We start from the raw sequence: 8,117 nt of genomic DNA, 5'->3' as shown, positions 1-8,117 counted from the left end.
TCCTAAGAGTAAAAACTATAATGAAAATAAAGCAAATGTAAGGAGAGGAGATTTCAGAGCACTAACTAATGCCATTGTGTCCTGATGCATCTCAGTAATCCAGGTAAAAAATCAAAAGTAAAAATATTGTATAGGTCTTCTGGACGGGTTCTTCTTTAATGAAACGTTTCGTCTTCCAAGAGACTTCTTCAGTCTGAAAGTTTCAGGCAAAAATTTTGCCTGAAACTCTCAGACTGAAGAAGTCTCTTGGAAGAGAGACGAAACGTTTCATTAAAGAAGAACCCGTCCAGAGGACCTATACAATATTTTTCCTTTTACAGTGTTTGTTTTGTCATTCAATCAATCATTTGTTCATCATGAATAAAAAGCTGAACAAATACAAAAGAAATACCAATGTTGATTTAAAAAAGTTAGATCAAAACAAATATTTTGATATTGTAGATTTGAATTTAAAACTCATAAATAACTGAAAAATTGAAATCAAGCACATGCTTTGAGTGCTCATGTCAGAGGTTTTCACTGTTAAACATACACCCCCCCCCAAAAAAAATAAATAAATAAATGGACTGAGATGTCAGGTACTGTTAACATATAAAGTGAGTTAAAAGGGAGGACAGGATTTATTATTTAAATATGCAAAGTCAACAACAACACAGTGCTAATAAAAAAATTCTCCCTCTGTTTTATGCTTTTATTGCTTTCATTGATTAATCATGGTTAATATAAATTGGGCCTAAACATACAGGAGTTCTGTTAAATCTATTATCAAGAAATGAAAAGGTTGTAATAGTTTAAAGTGTAACAATCTGGCTGAACAAATAGAAAATAGAGAATATTCCACATTAATAGTAAGAAATATTAAAACTAATTTTAACTGAATGTTTTAAGAGTTAAAATGACAGTAAAGAAGTCTACCTCTGATGTTAGGGGAACAGGTGCGCATTGCTGTTTTTAGTCCACTTGTTCATAAAGAATGGTCTGACTTAGATAAAAGAAAAAAGGAAGTCTGGTGAAACTTAGCTTTGCAAGAACACTTTGTCCTTTCCATTACACTGATGACTGAGTGAGCAAGAATCATTCAAATAGGAAGACATATTCTAGCCGAATGGCACAGTCTGCAGCACTCAGACAGCAATGAAGCCACCTGATCTTCTGCAAACGCTGCCTCCGCAACCGCCACTAACAACCCTCTAATCTGTGCCAATCAGATGACACTAAACAACCATTTTTTATTGAATTGGGCAGAAGTGCACACCCCCTCCTCATTTCACCAACCACTGCAGACCTCAGCAAATGGCTAGCAACGTAGCGAAAAGCGAGCACAGCATTGACGGTGACAGAAATAGCCGAGTGGTGAAGAACAGAGAAAAAGAGCTGTGGTGTAATTAACATTGTGGCTGGGGGCTGATGTACTGTAGTGAGAGAAGGAAAGAAGAGAGGTTGTTGAGAGGGGATGTTAAAGATCAACACAGGAAAAAAAGAGAGAAAGTTAATTAAAATACTAGCTTGTTTTAGAAGTGACAATGAAAAGGAAACTTAGACAATTAACCAAGCTCAACTGTCAATGAGGTGAAAGGTAAACTAAATACTGATAACTGATAATTGGCAAGAAAATCATTCAATATGATGACAGAAAGATGATCTAATTGTGTTCAAACAGAAGGAAAACCTGAACAACTAGAATGTGAATGTTCCATTATAGAAAAGAAAAACACTAGCAGATGATAACTACATGTTTCCCAGCAGAAAGTGCAGTTTTTTAAGGCTGTAATGAAAAGCTTCCTTTCATTGACTCCAAAGTACATTTTAATTACCATAAATTAAGTCCACAAGAGTAAACCAGGGTGTTTTTTTACACCTTGCCTCAAAGCAAAGGTGACTACTTTACTATAAAGAAGAAGCCATGGATTACAGCCATGATAAGAGAGCTGTAGATTTTCAAAATGGCGCAGCAGTGCGTGGGCAACAGTGAGCTGGAAGAGCACTGCAGTAAGAGAGGAGTGGGTAGGGTTGAGAAAAAAAGCTGATTTATTTTCTTCCTTTTTTCAGTACTTAAAGCTCTCTTTCAATAAAATGCACAACTGGAAAAAAAGACGAATAACTGCAAATTTAAATGCCTCAATTTGTTAAAGCTTTAAGCCAAACATTAGGATGCTAACTTTAAATAAATAAATATCTGACCACAGAAGCAGGTGTAGAAAGGAGTAGAGGCTCCTGAAGGTTGAATATTTATTTAACTGAATTATTTTTTTCAAAGGAGCATCCAACACATTTAATACAATGGATAATTTTGACGAGGCTGTATTGTTATTTTTTCTCCAGACATCAATAATCCCTGAAAAAAAGCTGAGTTAAAAAGATTAAAAATAATAATACATTGTAATGTTCTTAGAACATCTTGTAAAAACAACGCTTCAGTTTTTATTTTCCTACCAGCTGGGTGCTAGTGCTTTGGCTGGTCAGGGTTCTTTTGTTTTCCAGTGTCAAACCCCAAACAGATTAATTAATGTGAATCTGTGAAAACAAGAGAGACAATGACCTTCCAGATGTTCCCGAGGGCTGAATGGTGTAAAAGGACGATTGCTGAATGCCTATGGGTAAGACAGAGGACAGCTGAATGTGCATGAATATTTCTGAATGAAAGAAGGTAAAAAAACAGAAGAAAACAGAGGGAGAAAAAAAGTGATAAGGAAAGAGTAATGAGACTATTAAGTGGTTCAAAGATCCAACTGAGAAACATTAATATCCGATGCATTTATACTCTTTAGCTATGCCAAGTCATGCTGGAGTGTTTCAGTGAAATCAGTTCTACAGGCTACAATAGCAGCATTTATGCATACCTTGAACAATTTGCTAAAAAGATATGAGAAAATAATGTATTTTACTACCCAAAAATCAAAAGACATTGCAAAATCACTACAGTTTAAGGTGCTTGTTTATGATTTGCAGTTTAAAAGAAGGGGGGGAATAAAACACAGCTAAGTGTCTGTAAAAGTAAAAGGATTATACCGTCATGAAGTCTGCTCCATCCTGTTCCTTTCAAACAGGGCTGTGCCAGTGTGTGCTTATGCCAAGGAAGCTGCTTTAAATTGCAACAGGAAACACATCTTGGCCACTTCCTGCTTCCCCTGAGGAAGTGACAAGTCAGACGGGGAGCCAGTGGCCCAGCCATAATTAAGACTGAAGTCTGGGTGAGAGTACATTTCCAAAAATAATAAGAGATTATCTGCTTTAAGTGCTATATCACTTTAACACTACTCTTGTGTTTTCTTAACACATACTATTTGCATTGTGACAAACAAATGTGTGTTGATACAATATTTATATTTCAAACTTCTTTAACACTAATATTTGCAGCTTTTTCAAAAATATTCACAGGTAGTTTAAAGGACTGGGAAACGAAGGAAACGAGCTGCTTTCTGAAACAAGCTCAAAAGGCAGGACACCCAAAGATGTTATGAAGACAACAGAGCCAAGATGTATTTTTTTCTCTCACAATACAGACATATTGCTCCCTTATGATCAGTTCTACCATAGCTAATGATGGAAAACAAAGAAAAGGTGGGGGGAGAATAAAGGAATGCTAACTCATGCTCTTATTTAGTTGTTGGTTTCTAAAGGTGGTGGCAAAAGGCAATTAAATGTTTGTGGTCTAGAGTCGTGAAAAGTTTACAATAATAAGTTAGTTTGATTTCAGTGACAGCAGCGGCTCAGAGTTGAAGTTGGTCAGTGTTTATGTTTTCAGCTGATAGTGAGAAACAGACCATCTGTGTCTGCACAGCAGCTGTGTGAAGCTGTGAGTCAACTGAAGTGGGTGAACACAGCATTGTGCCATGGATGTTAACGTTCATTAGTATCCAGTTAAACACTAAATTTTAGTGTCAACTTCTTTGACAACCCAAACTGCACCTAACTATGTATTGTATAAAACATTTAATAAAAAAAAATACTGAACATACAATCATGCTGCGCTATTATTTTTCATGATTTTTTGAAAATATTACGAAATTACAATAGCGATAAGACATCTGGTCTCATCTAAAGGGGTGGACAATAAATCCACTGACAACAAGCACTACTTTTGTCAGAAGCAGCCTCACTGTCTGGACCACAGTTATTAACCACAAGCTAGCAAAGGTGGAGACATTTTTGAGTAAGATCTGATTTATAGTGGCACGCCAGCTTCTTGAAATAATGCTGGAAAGCAATGACTCAAGGTTACTTTAAGGCCACGGTTAAATCCTATACACAGCCGAATAAATTGAAGTATTTGCACCAAGACTGCATCTGACAGGTAGGCAAAGGTTTTAGTCCAATTACGGCAAGAAAGGGATGAAGCAGGATAAAGCAAACCACTAGACTACACCCTAATGAGGACATGGTATAATTGCTGTGGGACTCGATTGTGCCCAAAACACAACTATTCGATTGGTACAGAACAACCAGAATGAAGTGGCAGAGAGAGTGACAGAGATAGAGAGGGAGGGATAATGAAAGTGAGAAGGATTGATTCCTCACTCAGTGTGAGAGTGTGTGGGAGGATCTGAAATGCTGCGACCAAAAGTGGGAAAGAGAGAGATGCAGAAAGTGAGTGAATAGTCAGTCCGCCAAGTTAGCCATCTTACCCTCTTATGTTACGGCCTTTTTTAAAAACACTTCTTTGCATCGGTATCACTGCATGCAAGCACACTCACAACTGTAACAAAAAAATACATGACTTCCCATCACATGAAATATGCTACATCAATCAAAGCTTTATCAGTCTATCAAGTAACTGGCATTCAGTCATTCACACACCAGTCACTTTTCCATCAACGTTAAAGCTGCTTAAAATATCTCGTTCACACTTGAGTCATACTGAACAGGAAGTGTTCCACTCACATCGCACAAAAATATAAAACTGGGATTAAGTCAAGAAAAGATATTTTACTTTACTGCACCATCAACACTGTTGAAAAAGCTGCACCACCAACACTCAATCTGTAAGTACCGCTTATTACAGTTTTTATAATATTAAGTAGCTTGAGTAAAACATTTTGTTTAAGCTAACCCTTTACTGAGTTTAACAAAACTACAATGTATAAGAGTTGCTGGAATCTAATAGAAGGCAAATCCTTACCTATTGCTCAAACTGCTATAATAAAACACCCATTATCAAATTATCATAAAAGGACTGCTTGAACTGCAGTTTATTTTACACTCTACGTGCAAACTACATATTTAACTATTCAGATAGACCCTTATTGCCCAAAGGCTGACACTACTTTTATACAATGGTGGCCAACAAACTCTGAGATTAGCTAGCTCAGAAGCTGATGTTTTTTATAGACATATAATGACATCATGAGTTACAAAGAGTTGAAACATAAATGAATAAAGTTTAGTCAATATTGTGCTTAGAGGAGTCACCCTGTAACCAGTGGGTTGCCGGTTCAGTTGTGTTCTTGTGCAAGACACTTTACCCGCCATGCCTGCTGGTGGTGATTGGAGGGTCTTGTGGCGCCGGTGCATGGCAGCCCCGCCTCTGTCCGTTTGCACAAGGGTAGCTATAGCTGCAATGTAGCCGAGCGCATTTTGAGCAGGAAAAACATGCCCAACGCCTCAAGTTGGACGCGCTACGTTCAGACCGGGGAGAGACTAGACGCACGTCTGAAGAGGGAGAAGCATCTTGGTTTTTTTCCAGTCTGTCTTTAATTATGGGTGAAATAAAGACAAAATAAAGAAAATGGCTTTGCTTTATTTACTAAAGAGCAAGCGAACGTTGTGCACACCAGATAATTAATTCACCAGATAATTTAGAGGTGGTTTGTTGGGTTAGTTTCACTCCAGGAGCTGCGAGCTAAGCTGACAAACAATTTTTTGTCCAGAGCCCAGTTTAACACCGCGGTCAGTTTAATGAGCTGCTGACCTGCATCGGTGCTGATATCTCCAGCCAGAACACCAACTACAGACGGTCCATTTCAGCTAAAGAACTCCGGTCCGTCTGTTTCAGGTTAGCGGGCAACATTCAGGAAACTGTCATGTGGAAAGATGATTCTCTCTGAATGGTTGATGCGGCACGTCGAGCAGCAAAAGTTCATTTTTTTTTAACTCGAGCGCCGGCTGCTTTGGACGTGCTGCATGCACCAAAAATGCTCAAACCGCAACTATCGCTTCACACTGCACTGCCTCTAGACGTGAGTCCACCATAGACTTTGTATGTAAACTGGCTGCTCCTGCTGCTGTGAACCCAACTTAACACCATCAGGGTGTGAATGTGTGTATGAATGGGTGACTGCAGTGTCGAGTGCTTTGGAGTCTGTAGGGACTTGATAAAGAACTATACAAGTTCATACCATTTACCATATTCTCATTTTAGGGTGTTTTCACACTAGCTAAGTCCTTTGGTCCATTTCTTTGGTCTGGACCAAAATCAGACTTTATTTTTTTTTTGTTTATTTATTTTATTTTATTTATTTATTTTTGTTTGGTGCAGTTTGCATTCACATTGTGCTTTTTTGCAAGCAGACTACAATTTACAAAGCCACATGGGTGACGATCATTGCTCTCATTAGACAGAAATGACAGGGACGGAACAGAGCACACAGAACACAGATCTTTCATACTTCCTATAGTTTCTTATTTTCCCCCTTTTTCCCCTTTTCCACATGTGACTATAGCTGTTTTTGCATCCGTATGTGTGTGTGTGCTTGTGTCGGTCTGTGTGGGAGGAGAACAGCATTACTGGCTGGAGAAGGACGTGAGAGAGAAAGAAAAAGATCAAGAGGACTATACAAAAAGAGAAAGATAAAAAATGTACTGGAACAAAACATGCTGTTTCAAACTCATAGATGAGAGCCACCCACTCAACTCAAAGCAGATTACTCTGTGTTTCTGTTTTACATAATTTTTTGCTATGGATTCTTTTTTTTTTTTTTTTTTTGTCATTACCATCAATATTAGTATTTATTGATTTTACCACATCCTAAAAAATGCCACAGCAATTACAAGACTTCCTTTCTATCCAGGCTGCTTTAGATGTTTTTTGTGGGAGTCATTCTTAAAGAATAGCTGGAATACCACATTAGCTAGTGAAGTACAGGCAAACCAGTTTGTCTTTTAGAACAAAGAATGACACACTATATAAATCTCTGGGCTTGCATTTCAAATTTTGTCTTGCAATGCCAGTCAAATGCACAATGACAGGTGATTTAAATAAAAGAAAAAAATACAGTGTTTTTATGCCTACAGTACTAATCAGGAGCATGAAGTGTCAACAACAACCATTCTCCTTATGCTAGCTGGTTGGAGTTATTTTAGCTTTATTCTGAAAGATAAATCCTAAACATAATTGAGAAAAGTAGCAGTACTTGAAATGAACATCACTCTGTTCATCTTAAGTCAAGTGTTAGCAACCATTTCTTGATTTAAAACTATTGTCTACTTTGTATTTTTTGTACAAAAAATATTAATCCATCGACATAGATGGAACAAATGTTTTCAGCCTTGTCTTTTCAGTTTAAGTCCTGCTGCTGAGAAACCCTCTCTGATAAAACAGGCTGCAAGTATGCACAAGTATTCTTTTGCTAATTCTGTTAATCCTCCACATTGATCTAGTTCAGTGGATCAATGTGAAGGAGTGTTGCAGTAAAGATGCAGCCCATACAACTGTAACACTCTTGTAGTGTTTGAAGCAGGTTACTAAGGCCACTTGTAAAATCAAGATGCAAAAAATATTAACATTTATACACTTTAATACTATTCAAACATCCAAAAGCCATTCCTGACACCTTAAACAAACCCACAAGAGACATTTCATTAACCACAATAAATTAGGAATAACTCAGAGACAAAGAAAACCAAATATAACCAAGAAAGTTTGATCCTCACCAACAGAAACAGTTTAACTTCACAGTCAGTTAACTGCAGGTGATGGTGAAAAAAAGTCGTAAGCACACCTGGAATAAAAAGAGACACAAAAAATACATTTAGTTAAACAAAAACACTAAAACAAATGCACATCAAACAATGCTTACTTGAGGTATAATGCTGCGTTCACACCGAACGCGATTTCAGCTTCAAAATCGCAGCCAACGCTGAAGTTTGAAGCTTGTGCACTTTGAGGTCAGACGCAGGAC

At 37.5% G+C, this 8,117-nt stretch overlaps 1 protein-coding gene across 4 annotated transcripts in view; it reads right to left on the bottom strand.

Moving 5' to 3' along the window:
• sipa1l1 (signal-induced proliferation-associated 1 like 1) overlaps nucleotides 1-8,117 on the bottom strand; it is a 78,387-nt gene that overhangs the window by 45,793 nt on the left and 24,477 nt on the right. For 3 of the 4 annotated variants that reach the window (XM_014015730.1, XM_014015729.1, XM_014015732.1), the window contains exon 2: nucleotides 7,870-7,937. The exons of the other annotated variant lie outside the window; for it this stretch is intronic. The gene's annotated coding sequence lies outside the window, so the exon portion shown is untranslated. The remainder of the gene's footprint in view (nucleotides 1-7,869; nucleotides 7,938-8,117) is intronic. 4 annotated transcript variants of the gene reach the window in all.

Source organism: Austrofundulus limnaeus, unplaced genomic scaffold (genome assembly GCF_001266775.1).
Source record: "Austrofundulus limnaeus strain Quisiro unplaced genomic scaffold, Austrofundulus_limnaeus-1.0 Scaffold133, whole genome shotgun sequence".
Classification (NCBI taxonomy): domain Eukaryota; kingdom Metazoa; phylum Chordata; class Actinopteri; order Cyprinodontiformes; family Rivulidae; genus Austrofundulus; species Austrofundulus limnaeus.
Note: the sequence above shows the minus strand (reverse complement) of the source record. Positions and strands in the feature narration are given on the sequence as shown.